The 14,011-nt window shown below is 39.1% G+C and overlaps 1 protein-coding gene across 1 annotated transcript in view; it reads right to left on the bottom strand.

The window, feature by feature from the left end:
• cyp2y3 (cytochrome P450, family 2, subfamily Y, polypeptide 3) overlaps positions 1–14,011 on the bottom strand; it is a 198,209-nt gene that overhangs the window by 144,944 nt on the left and 39,254 nt on the right. The gene's annotated exons all lie outside the window — the stretch shown is intronic.

Raw genomic sequence — 14,011 nt, 5'->3', positions numbered from 1 at the left:
TAGCAATTTATAGTGGCAAACTGAAAAGACTGTTTTTCTATTTTGTAGAATAAAGGTATATTAATTCACATTTCCCGCCAGTCCTATGTAAACTATGGCACACAAGTTTTTTTTTTTTTTTTTTTTAATACAATGTTATCGTATCGTGAGATGGCGGAGCACAAGAGAACAACCCAGTCTGAAGTAACTTATCACTTAAATGATCTCTCTCGCCTCAATCTGCTTAAAATTGGTGATATCAGTGCCCTAAAGGATGTTATAATGGATTATTTCACATCCTGAGAAATGAGTTTTATTAAATATGTACAATAAATCATGGGAAGAAGGAAAATTACCACAAAGGTGGAAGGAGGCGGTGATAGTACCAATACGTAAACCGGGGAAGGATAGTACAAATCCAGGAAATTATAGACCTATTGCGTTGACATCTAATATTGGTAAAATAATGGAAAAGATGGTGAATGAAAGGTTAATGTATCATGTAGAAATGAATAAATTCTTATCCAAATATCAGAGTGGTTTTAGGAGAGGGAGAAATACAATGGATCCGGCGGTGTGTTTAGAACATGAGATAAGAAAAAGCACAAATAAATAGAGAAAGTGTAGTGGCTGTCTTTTTCGACATAGAGAAAGCTTATGACATGATGTGGAGAGAAGGGTTGTTAATTAAATTGTATAAGTTAGGTATCAAAGGTCAAATGTTTAGATGGATCAAGGATTTTTTATCAGACAGAACACTAAAAGTGAGAATAGGAAACAGTTATTCAGAAAAATTCACAATTGAAAATGGTACTCCACAAGGAAGTATAATAAGTCCTTTATTATTTTCCATTATGATAAATGATGTGTTTGAAGACTTGGATAATGGGCTGGGCCTCTCACTCTTCGCTGATGATGGGGCAATTTGGAAAAGGGGAAGGAATATTGATTTTATTGTGAAAAAATTACAGGAGGCTATTACAATAGTTGAAGAATGGTCATATAAATGGGGTTTTAAATTCTCAGTTGATAAAACAAAAATAATGTTGTTTACAAGGAAGAGAATTGGAAGTGAGGTGAAACTAAAATTATATAATCAAGAACTGGAAAGAGTAAAATATTTGAAGTTTTTGGGGATATGGTTTGATGAAAGAGTTACGTGGGCGGTGCATATTCAGAATATAATAAATAAATGTAAGAAAATAATAAATACAATGAGATGTTTAGTTGGTAGTGAGTGGGGAGCAGATAGGATGGCATTAAAGGCAATGTATAATGGATTGATTAGATCTGTGTTAGATTATGAGTGTGTGGTTTATGGATCAGCTGCAGAAACATCTCTTAAAAAGTTAGATAATATACAGAATCAGGTATTTAGACTATGTACAGGAGCTATAAAAACTACTCCAATTACAGCGCTACAGGTGGAAATGGGGGAAATGTCTTTGGAAATGAGAAGGGTACAGCTATCATTGAATTACTGGGTTAATTTACAAGGCCATAGTCAAGAGCATCCTACACTAGACACGTTAAAGACATGTTGGGAGAAAGAGAGGAGGAAAACTAAAAGTTTTGGATGGACTGTGATACAGAAAGCAACAGAACTTAAAATTAATCAATTAAATGTTAGTCCTACTGTTCCATTACCAGTAATAAAACCTTGGGTACTTCCAGATGCTATAGTTGATTTTACATTGTTAGAACAGAGAAACAAGGGTAAGGAAGGTAATTCATATAATATACAGACATATATTAATGAGTACTACAGTTATTTTCAGATATACACAGATGCATCAAAGAGTTCAGACAACAAGATAGGAGTAGCATTTACTGTTCCAGAGTTTCATTTATCAATAAGGAAAAGGATCAGTGATGAGCTATCTGTTTATACAGGGGAAATGGTTGCATTATTATTAGCAATACAGTGGATAGAAGAAATAAGACCTGTGAAATCAGTTATTTGTTCAGACTCATGTTCATCATTGGCTAGTTTACAATACAGTCATTCAGAAAGTAGACCAGATATTTTAATGGAGATAATGCAAACAATATACAGAATTCAAATGATGGGGATTACAGTAGTATTTTTGTGGGTGCCTGCACATGTTGGTGTTCAAGGAAATGAAATTGCAGATAAAGAAGCAAAAGAAGCAGTTAAAAACAATGACATTAATTTAATTGTTAATTTAAGTAAGAATGAAATAAAGACTATTATCAAGAAGAGACTAAAGGAAAGGTGGCAAAAACAGTGGGGCAAGGAGAAAAAAGGTCGGTGGTTCTATAGAATTCAAAGGAAAGTGGGAGAGATGAGAATTGCAGGGAAAAACAGGAGAGAAGAAATTGTAATATCAAGGATGAGATTTGGACACACAAGATTAAATAGTACACTTTATAAAATGGGTAAACATGATACGGGAAGATGTGATTATTGTGGGCAGGAGGAAACAGTAGAGCATGTTTTAATGCATTGTCAGAAATATGAGAATGAAAGAAGGTTGTTAATTCATAATTTAAAAAAAATAAAAATGCAATTTATACCAAAGTATATTCTGCAAAATAACTCGAGAAATGAGTGTTATAATTTTATTCTTCAGTTTCTTGTGGAATCTAATCTGTGGGAGAGAATATAATTATAATAAAAAAATAAATAAAAAAATAAATAAAAAAAAAGTCGTCTTGATCCACACTCCATACCAGTTGGTGGCGGAAATACACCATTGTGTTCTTTGTCAACCGCCAATAAAATCCAAGAAGAAGAAGAAGAAGAAGGCTTGTAGTGCCTGAATTGTTTGGTGTGCATGTGGTGGTTAGTCGCTGGAAGAACAAGTTCTGGTAGGTCTCTTTTTATGAAAATTGTGACCCTGAGTAGATTTTTAGTGCTTTTAGTGTTTTGACCATGTTGAGGTGAAACTAACTTTGATGCAAACAGCACGGGATAATCACAGCTGTAATCATGCTGGCGGTTTTCTCTCCCAGTTGATTTTAGATGTGTGCTGAAAACATCCTACTGCTAATTAATTTGGACTGGAAGAGCAGTAACTGCTGAACTATTGCACGTGAGTTTAGGATATATTAATATCGAATGAAATGAGTAGCTGCAAATCTTTTGTATGTATTAAGACAAATTATTCTCTTTTTTAGAGGAATGTACTTTAAAAGCCCTCACATGTTAATGAGTTGGACGAGCAGTAGTTGCTGAATGTTTGGTACGAAATATTGCACGCGAGTTTACGATGTATTAAAATCGAATGAAATGAGTAGCTGCAAACCTTGTGCATCTATCAAGACAAATTATTCTCTTTTTTAGAGGAATGTACTTTAAAAGTCCTCACATGTTGAGCTGGATGAGCAGTGGATGTTGAAACGGCGGTTCAGATGCCTGTGGCACACAACAAAGGTATTCCTTTCCTGTAATGCTGGGATAGTTAGGATATTTTAAAATGTGTTCATTGTAGTGTATTTGGATGAGGGTTTGTATTTCAAGTTGTAATATGATTTGGTGTTAGTAGTTTGTGTATTTTCAGTGTTTATGTATAACAATCAGTTTTTTTAATGTGATCATTTTATGGGGTGACTTATTGTGTATTTTTGGTTTTCATTTTTGTTCTTTTCTAGAGTCTCATGCTGTTGATCACTGTTTTCCCTACCCTTTATATTTGTTGGTTCACTTAATATTTTGTTGCATTTAGTTTTGTATTTTCTTTGTATTGTTTGGTTGGCCCAGTATTAGTCAATTTGTGTTGTATTTACATGGTTTATTTTGTGTTTCGCCGCTAGGCCGTTCTAGTTAGGAGTAACCAAGAGGGGACATACTCACTTCCACTTCTATGAGTGTGGTGTGGAAATGGTGTGTGGTTGACTTTATGTATTTTGGTGTGTACGACATTGTATTTCCTTTTGGGGTTGATTTGTATCTTTTTGATTGTTTCTTTTGAAGTGTTATGTCACACCCTCTAGCTCAGACATGGGCAAACTACGGCCCGCGGGCCACATACGGCCCGTTAGGCTTTTTAATCCGGCCCGCCGAACTTGTCCAAATTATAGTAAAAATTCCTTTTTTTTCCCCTTTCCCTGCAATGCCCACGTTTCCCCAATAGATGGCGCACTCAAAACACATTGACCGTTATTGGAGTGGCGCGTATTTCTCTTTATTTCACTTTAATTTTCACTTCGTTTCACGTCACCATTAAGCCCTTCTGTGAAAATGAGCGGACCAAAGAGAAGGAAAGTGGACAGCGAATGCCGAGTGTTTAATAAGGAGTGGACAACAAAATACTTCTTCACTGAAGTCCGATCAACGGCTGTATGTCTGATATGCCAAGAAGCTGTTGCGGTTTTCAAAGAGTATAATATCAGCCGTCACTTTGCCACGAAGCATGCAAACTATGCTAGCAAGCAGTCAACACAAGAACGGGCGGCTACTGCTCAGAGGTTGGCAGCTAATTTACAGAGTCAACAGAACTTTTTTCACCGACAAACTGCAATTCAAGAGTCAAGTACCAAGGCAAGTTATTTGCTGGCATTCAAATTAGCAAAGGCTAGCAAGCCTTTCTCCGAAGGCGAGTTTTTGAAAGAGTGCATGGTAGAGACAGCAGGTCTCTTGTGTCCGGAGAGCAAAGCCAAGTTTGAAAAAATCAGTTTAGCACGCAGGACAGTGACTCGCCGCGTGGAACTGATTGACGAAGATATAGTCAGCGAGTTAAACAAAAAGGCGGAGTCCTTTAAGTTAAATTCACTAGCACTGGATGAAAGTAACGACATAAAAGACACTGCTCAGCTCCTAATTTTTATCAGAGGGATTAACGAAAGTTTTGAGATAACGGAGGAGCTTTTGAGCATGGAATCACTGAAAGGGAAAACGCGAGGAGAGGACTTATATGAACAGGTGTCTGCTGTCATCGAGAGAATGAAGCTACCTTGGAGTAAACTTGCCAATGTCACCAGGGATGGATCGCCAAATTTAACTGGAAAAAACATCGGGCTGCTGAAAAGAATCCAGGATAAAAAGAAAGAAGAAAACCCTGACCAGGATGTTATTTTACTTCACTGCATCATTCATCAGGAGTCTCTGTGTAAGTCTGTATTGCAGCTTAATCACGTCGTGGATCCAGTTGTAAAACTTGTTAACTTCATACGAGCAAGGGGACTTAATCATCGTCAGTTCATTACGTTCCTGGAAGAAACTAATGCGGATCACCAGGACCTACTTTACCACTCTCGCGTCCGCTGGTTAAGTTTGGGGAAAGTGTTTCAACGAGTCTGGGAGCTCAAAGACGAGATTCGCTCATTTTTTAATTTAATGGGGAAATCCGAAGAATTCCCCGAGCTGAGCGACACAAACTGGCTTTGTGACTTTGCGTTTGCTGTGGACATATTTTCACACATGAATGAGCTGAACGTGAAGCTACAGGGGAAAGATCAGTTTGCGCACGACATGTACACAAATGTGAGAGCCTTCAAATCCAAGCTGGTTTTATTCTCCAGGCAAATGTCAAACAAATCTTTCGCACATTTCCCCACACTAGCCGTGCAGAAAGAGGCCGCCCGAAATGCGAAGAAATACTGCAAATCACTGGACGATCTGCACAGAGAATTTTGCCGTCGGTTCTGTGATTTTGAAAAAATTGACAAGTCACTTCAACTGGTGTCCTGTCCCCTGTCACAAGACCCCGAATCAGCACCGCAGGAGCTGCAATTGGAACTGATCGATCTTCAGTCTGACTCCGTCTCAAAGGAGAAGTTCAAGTCTCTTAAACTGAATGACTTTTACACTTCACTTAACGAGACCGCGTTTCCAAACCTCCGGAGGACGGCGCAGAAGATGCTGGTGTTGTTTGGCTCGACATACGTGTGTGAGCAGACGTTTAGCGTCATGAAAATCAACAAAGCCCATCACAGATCCAAGTTAACTGACCAACACCTCAGATCTGTCCTGAGAATTGCCACAACAAAACTAACTCCAGACTTTGATGCACTGGCAAAAAAGGGAGACCAACAACACTGTTCCCACTGAAATGATGAGTTTTTCTGCTGTGTTATGAAAAAATGCATATGGAAAGTTTGGAAGTGCGTCTTTTAATTAAGAGCAATGCGCATTTACGCACAGCAGCGGTACAGTAGCTTAATTAACACGCCGCACATCGCTCTTAATTTAAATTTTAATTTTCAGCTGCAGGTAGGATATTTAATACAGCCTATGTCTGTGTGCTTGGCAACGATACACGTGTACTGTTTGCGCGTGAAGGCGAGGGCGTCCGTGGCGAGTTTGTAGAGCGCGCGGTCAGGACAATCCATCCATGATTTTGCGGAGTTTAACACAAGTAGATATTATTGAGCTTGAGTATTTCGTTGTGTAATATGTTTTGAATGTTGAAAGTGATTCCATTTTTCAATAAATGTTAATTTCTTTAACTTTGCACCTTCGATTGAAACTTATTAAAAACAGACGCAATCTTGATAAATCACAGTGCGTATGTTATTTTAATCTATTTACATTTCTTCCTCCCAGTATCTGCGAAATAGTATGTAAATGCCATATCTTGCATATTCCTTGAGACAAATTTATTAACTGATAAGGGCTATTTTTCACATTTGAAAGACAGTTAATAAATTGGGTTGTAGTGTTCTTACTGTGCTATGAGGTTTGCACACACTACATTTAATGCTTTAGTATATCCGGCCCAAACACTCCCTCCAAATGCTCCTGGCCCGGCCCCTCTGTCAAATTTTAGAACCCATTGTGGCCCGCGAGTCAAAAAGTTTGCCCACCCCTGCTCTAGCTGCTACTACTTCTATAACATCAATCGCCTGTTTTGAGTGAAACCAAATGAGACCAGAACTTATGTATTTAAATAAAAGGTCTTGTTTATAGTAATCCTGCCTTTGAAGTTTATTCATTGAATTGAATAGCCTTGCGGGGAAACCTTTGAGTGATTTGGGGATCTCCTACCCAAGTAAAATCGGAGTGGCGTAGTCAAGAGCAGTTTAGAGCAAATATAACATTACTAAGCCCCATTACATATGTGTATGTTTGTATATATTGTTATATAGTCAAGAAGGAACTAAAATCCTACTATTGAATCTAAGTATTCAGTAGTAAACATGCTGTATGTGTTTGGTATTGCACAAACTTTAAATCTGTATGCACTATCTATTTTTTGTTCTCTATTACTGTATTTTTTATCTTTTTTTTGAAGGAATGACTGATTTGGGGAGGAAAAGGGAGGCCCGAATTGTACTGAAGATTTGGGTGGAAAACCAAAAAGTGGACCTTAATCTTAGAGGGTACCTTGGTGTCCTCCCAATTTTGAAGGAATACGTGATGCACACGTAAACTTACCGATGGCAAGATGTAATCTGTGCCCGAAGCACTGGAGCCTCGTCCATTCATTAAGCTGTGCTGCCTTCACCATATTTGATGCGTTGTCCGTCGTAATGCAGACAAGGTTCTCTTCATGGAGATCCCAGCTGGTAAGCCCCTCTCTTAGGCCGGCTGCAATATTTTCCCCTGTGTGGTCATCCGGGAAGTAGGCAGTTTGAAGGCAGTGAGCTTTGAGGTCGAAGTCTTCATTAATGAAATGCACCGTAAGACTCTGATAGGGCTCCGCTGTACGGCTTGACCACATATCAGTTGTAGCAGCAAAAAACTTTTTAACTCTGCTGCGACTCTTTGTTTGCATTTTTTGTGTAGCTCCGGTATGGCAACCTGGCTAAAATATGTGCGGGAGGGCATGCTTTATCGCTTATCTAGTGTTTTTATTAAAGCCGTGAACCCAGGCTTGGTCACCGTGCTGAATGGCATCATATCTTTTGTGACAAATTCAGATACTGCATGAGTAATTTCCAGGTGCCATTTTGAAGTGCGCTCATATGGAGTTACACTTTCAAACATTTTGTTCAGTGATGCCTGTCGTCGGGTGGTATTTGGCACAATAGTGTTCGTTTTTTTTGGCCATGTAACTGTCGTACAAGGCATTGTGGTGTTTTTTTAAGTGCTGAATCAAGTTAGAAGTGTTGCCCCGTGAGGTAGCAACATTAGCAAGGCAGGTTCTGCACAATACCTGTCGCTGCGCAGCATCTTCTTTTTTAAATCCAAAATAGTCCCACACAATTGACGTGCTATTTCTCTTTGACACTAAACTTTCCGCAGTGTCAGGTTCTGTTGAGGCTGATGCCATTGTATAACGAGTCAAAGAGCGTAGCGTGCAAAGTGTATGCTTCCTCTGCAGACTTATGCGTGTCACGTGACCAGACTGAAATCGCAGCCCTTGCGGTTCAAAAATCGCATTTTATTAAATTGCGATATCGCAAATGCAATTAATCGTTCAGCCCTAATTGCAATACATTACAAAATTTCAACAATAAGGTAATGGTTATAATGAGCAGAATCACTATACTGTATCTACATTTGTGAATAATGGTGGACAATGTCAAAGCCTTTTTCAATACCAAGTCAGCCACTGCACACAGAACAGGTTCTTAACCATGAATATGACAAAAGTAACAGATCCACACTCAAATTTGATCCTGACTTGAAAAATAGAAAAGGCAAAAAGTGCAATAAAGTTTACTGAAAAGGAGAAACTTACAGAAGCATTGTATAACGCTGTGTATTAAGACCCCCTTGAAAACGAGATGATGCATCTCAAGGGGTTTATCCTTAAAGAATAAAATTTTTATATATTGCTATTTGATTTCATTTCATCTGCCTCTTGCACTTGTCTGGGTCTCTGAACATTACAGAGGGGTCCAGACACGCCATCTGCCTAACTGTTCCATATGGTTCCATATGTGAGATGGTGGTCCAGTGGGTTAAACCATGGAACTGATATTCAGAAGGTTGCTGGTTCGATCCCAGAGGTCACCAGTGTGTCCTTGAGCAAGGCACTTTACTCAAGGACTTTACCTTTACCTTACTAATGTTGCTCTGCTCCAGGGGGATTGTCCCTGTAATAAGGTCGCTTTGGATAAAAGCGTCTGCCAAATGCATACATGTAAATGTATCTGAGAGGGTATCTGAGTTTCTGCGCGGAGCGCCGTGATGAGATTAACAACGTTCTCCACATGGATTCAATCAGATACAGTCCGGGGCGAGCGCATTTTAAGTTTTTTATGGACATATATATATATATATATATATACTCTAGTGCAGTGGTTCCCAACCTTTCCCTCAGGGGACCCCTATTTTAAATTTCCAAATCCTTTGCGACCCCCCCCCCCCCCCCCCCAAACACACTGACTAGCAGACACGTCATTTAATGATAATTTATTTAAAGGTAAATTTAAAGAATGATAACAATCTGCTGCAACACACAGCTATATAGAATATTTTTTTCTTAACAACAACAGATTTTGTTTTTAATTTGAACAAACAACAGCAGCAGCAGCAGCATATATTAAAACCTATTATGGTTTAATAATGATTTTTTAAACCCTATTAATGTGAATAACAAGTGATCAGAGAATATAGAAGATTATTATTCTAAAATGTTGCTAAATCTAAAAACATGCATCAGTTAGCTAGTTTAAGAACAATAATCAAATAAGTGCAGATTTAATATTTTCAATTATTCATATTTTGTTGCCTGTAAGTCCTTCCTTAATTATAAGAGACTAGACTATATTTAATGTGAACTCTGGGCCTGAATTTCTTGTGTCAGAGTTTGGATATCAGGCATGATTTTCGTGACAGCCAAACGAAAGTCATTGTGAACGTCTAGTTTATTGCTTGCCTTCGTTTTTATGGTAACCAGAGAGCTAAAAGCAGTCTCCGACAGATACGTTGTCGCGAATGGCAGGATCAGTCTGGTTGAGGCATAGTGCGCAAGCCTAGGTGCAAAGTCGGGTCCTTTCATGAGCCAAAACCGTTTGTATCCGTGTTCGGTAAGGAATCTCTTCAGAGAGGAATTTGACTTTATATCCAAAAGCTCGTCCTCCGCTTCTAAATACTCCACGTCCTCCTCCTTTGCGGTGAAAGGATCCATTACCCATACGCATTTTCCGACGTGTTCATCAACATCCGAGAATCGGGATTTCATCTCCTCCTGTAGAAGTTCCATGTGGCATGTGAACTCTTTGCTCAAGGATGCAGGTAAATTCCCCCCAGTCTGTTTGAAAAGCAACGGAAAGTGTTGAGGGGTCCGGTTGAGCAGCTTGTTCTTTCTGAATTCCACTTTATGCACAAATGCTTCAATGATTTCCTTGCATTCCAGGATATTTGCACCTTTTGCTATTTAGCACCTAAACTCTGGAACAGTCTTCCTAGCATTGTTCGGGAAGCAGACACTCTGTCAGCTTAAATCTAGACTAAAAACACATCTCTTTAAGCTTGCACACACATAGAACATGTTTAGAACACACCGACTGAGCATGGTTTCCTGTTTTCTTTTTTTTTTCTCCATTCTGTCACCTGATGGAGTTTTGGTTCCTTGCCACTGTTGCATTTGGTTTTTGGCTTGTTTAGTTGTGGACACTAAATATTCAACAATATTACTGACCTGCCTGCATTGAAACCATTGAATGAGAAATAAAAAGAGCTGGACCATGACATCACTGTTTTCTCCAGAGCGGCTGTACAGCCAAAACAAATTTTGTTGCATTATTTTACTGTTATCACTGTAAAGCTGCTTTGAAATAATCTGTATTGCAGTGGTGGATAAAGTACTTGAAAGCCGAACTTGAGTAAAAGTATAGATAACTTATCAGAAAATCACTTTGGTAGAAGTTAAAGTCACTGGCGACAAAACAAAACAAAAAAATAGCTACTTATTTCTCTAACAAAACCAAGACATTTTCTTTTAATATGATTTTCTACTTAAAAATAAACAAGACAAGTGAGAAACGGTTTGAAATTTTTTTTCCGTTTTGTATAAGAAACGTAAAAACAAGACTTTTAAAAACAAGTTTTTTTCGTAATTTTGGTTCATAGGTAAAACATTTTTATTCTTTAGGCCTAGCCTATTTGTTTCGAATGTGTGGGCAGCCCTGAAACATTCCTTTTAGTTTTATGTGCTCTAAAACAACATTGAAAATGTTTTATTCATTTTTATTTATTTTATTCTCAAAAGACCTATTAAGGAAAACATCCAATGCAACATGTTTTCAGTCGCTATTATGCTGCGTTCACACCAAACGCGAATTGAGCGTCAAAATCGCGTCTACCGCGTCTAGTTTCACGCGCGTACATTTTGAATGCATTCGCGCGTCAGCAGAGAATTGGACGCGCGTAGAAATCGAGCGCTGGAAGCGAAATTGACGCGCGTTCAAGGCACTCCAGGAGAAATATGTCATAAAACACCACTCTGCCTCTTTTCATTTTCATTAAACATATATATTAAGCATTAATAGCCACACAAATGTGGTCCAGGCAACTCCTACATTATCTTCACTGCATGTATGTTTAAATATCCTTAAAATATAAAGTTATGAAACTTCTCTTTGCCCTCAGTCAAAACGATTTGGCAGACAACAAATTATATATTCATGAGAGCAAAGATCGCCCGTTAGATCCACACAAGACGAACCACTACAGGACATCAGAGCCAGCGGCAGACGCCAGAAGGACTGGCCGAGGAAAGGCTGCCTTCGCCGGGGTTATGAGCGGTGATTGCCCGGTGATAGCCTGGATCTCACAACTCCAAAAACACAAGATTATTTTTTTTAAATAGGCGCTCTCTTTATAAATAAACCACAGATTTGAGCTTTAAACAACTACATTCCCACCTGAAAACGTCTTAAAACTACATTTTGTGACACAATAGTACTGTCTTTAATTTATGCAGGGTTTCTCATACACGTCACTTTACCACGTGACAGCAGCGAGCAGGCTCCCGATTGGTGAACGCGGCGCGAATTGACGCCAAAGTTCAAATTTTTCAACTCGGGCGTCAGACGCGAATTCGCTTCAAACGCGTGAATGCACAAAAGCACCATTCGCGTGTAACGCGCGTATCGCGCAAGACGCTCAATTCGCGTCCAATTCGCGCCATTCGCGCGAACTGGACGCGCGAATGAAGCGGATTCGCGTCCTTCGCGCCGCGCGTAACGCGCCTTCCGCGCCGCGGGACCTCCAGACGCGCGTCAACGCGCCTTTCCATTGACTTAACATTGAAATCACTCGCGCCTGACGCTCAATTCGCGTTTGGTGTGAACGCAGCATAACACGCAGAATGGATCAGAATTGGTTTAATAATAACATAATTTGTATTTTATAAACCCAACCCCATAAAAATAACTAATATTATTACTGCAGTGTCTTAAGGCCCATAGGCTGTACTTTGGAATTATGAACTGAAGCAATGGTCCGATTGTTTTATGGAGGTGATGGAGACGTTTATGATGTTCACATGGACGATTACCAGCCCGTGCTTCGCATATGATAATGAGTTCAGACGGGAATGAAAGCCGCTCCCTCTGGTTTCATATGTATTCGCCTAAATAATCAGAAAATTATCTACATATTTCTGTGAGGCAAGTTTTTCGCTGCGTTTCAGCAAAAATTATTGATTAAATATTTTAAGTTATTTCTGCTGTTATCAGAAAACAATGGAAGGGATCGCACCGACGCCTCTGCGGACAAGAGAAGTGCTCTTTATATTGGCAAGAATGCAACATTTGCAACAGCTAGTATGAAGAAACATTATTGTAACTAATTTGCAGAGCAGTGCATCAGATGAACTCTTATTCTGTGTGATAGGACAGTTGAAGGGTGTTTCAGGACACCCACTCATGCGAAAATAGGCTTTATTAAAGCATCTCATTTTTATGCCTGAACAAAAATTACAAAAGATCTAGCTTAATTTTCATTTGATTTTCATATACAAAATGAAAAATAAAACAAAAATAAAACTGTTTCTTTTTAAGTAGAAAATCTAGTACTAGACCGCGATGGAAATGCAGGCAGCAGCAGGTCTGGGGGAAAAAGAGTTCCTGGGAAGAAAGTTCCTGGGACAAATTGTTCCGGGTAATTATGGTGGAAACGGGGCTTTAGACACGCACTTGCGAACTTCCCTAAGCACTCCATTGTGGATTTCAAGTGATCAAGGGCTTAGGACGTTCCAGTTCAGTCCATAGCAAAGGTTCCACCTGTAGTGGGCACTCATGCAACGTGACGCACATCCGAGTGAACGAGACGGAGGGAAGTTACCAAGTGAAGGGCATAATAAAAACTAACTGGAACGCAGCATTAAGACCGCGATAGAAACAGACATCAGCAGGACTGGGGGAAAAAGTGTTCCTGGTAAAAAAGTTCCTGGGACAAAATGTTCTGGGTAATTTTGGTAGAAACGGGGCTTAAGAGACCTCGAAGACAAGCAGCATCCATCCGTTTCATAAACCAGAAGATGGCATTTCACAGACTAAAAAGAATTTCAAGCAAAAAATTTGTAAAAAGTTTCATAATGGAAACATTAATATGCACATGCAAAATCACTCAAATAAATATATATTATATATAATTCCAGAATTTAAATAATATTGCTTCATCCTAACTTTTCAAGATTGGCTAGAATATCTTGGCATCTCTTTGAATGAGTAACTTTCACTTTACCACAACGCATTATCTAAACGTAGCCAGTGTTTGTCCATGAAGGCACCTCACGGAACCAATTTCGGACAGACTTTGAGGCAGCATAACAGCAAAATAGAGCGAGCTTTGGTGAGAACTCCTACCTTGAAAAGTGTCCACCAAAGGCAGCATTTTCCAGTTTTTGGACGCAGCCTAAATTGAAAGAATTCCCATCGCTTGCTCGAGCAACTGAGGCAATGACACCCGAGTCTAGGAGAAGAAGAGAAGTGAGCAAGGGAAGGAACATAAACATGAGAAGTAGAACACAGCCGTTCATTCTGCTCTATATCTGATGTTTTCACACTGTGAATACATTCATTTATTAGGAGAAATCTAAATCCAAATGACTAAACGAGTTGGTTAATTTAGTGAACCACTCCGAAATAAATCGAAATGAAACGATTGAAGTTGTACATCAGGACCCATCCCATCTGTCAGCCCTTGGAGGGGGGAAGGGTCACAACCTCA

Source organism: Gobio gobio (genome assembly GCF_949357685.1).
Source record: "Gobio gobio genome assembly, chromosome: 8".
NCBI lineage: Eukaryota > Metazoa > Chordata > Actinopteri > Cypriniformes > Gobionidae > Gobio > Gobio gobio.
Note: the sequence above shows the minus strand (reverse complement) of the source record. Positions and strands in the feature narration are given on the sequence as shown.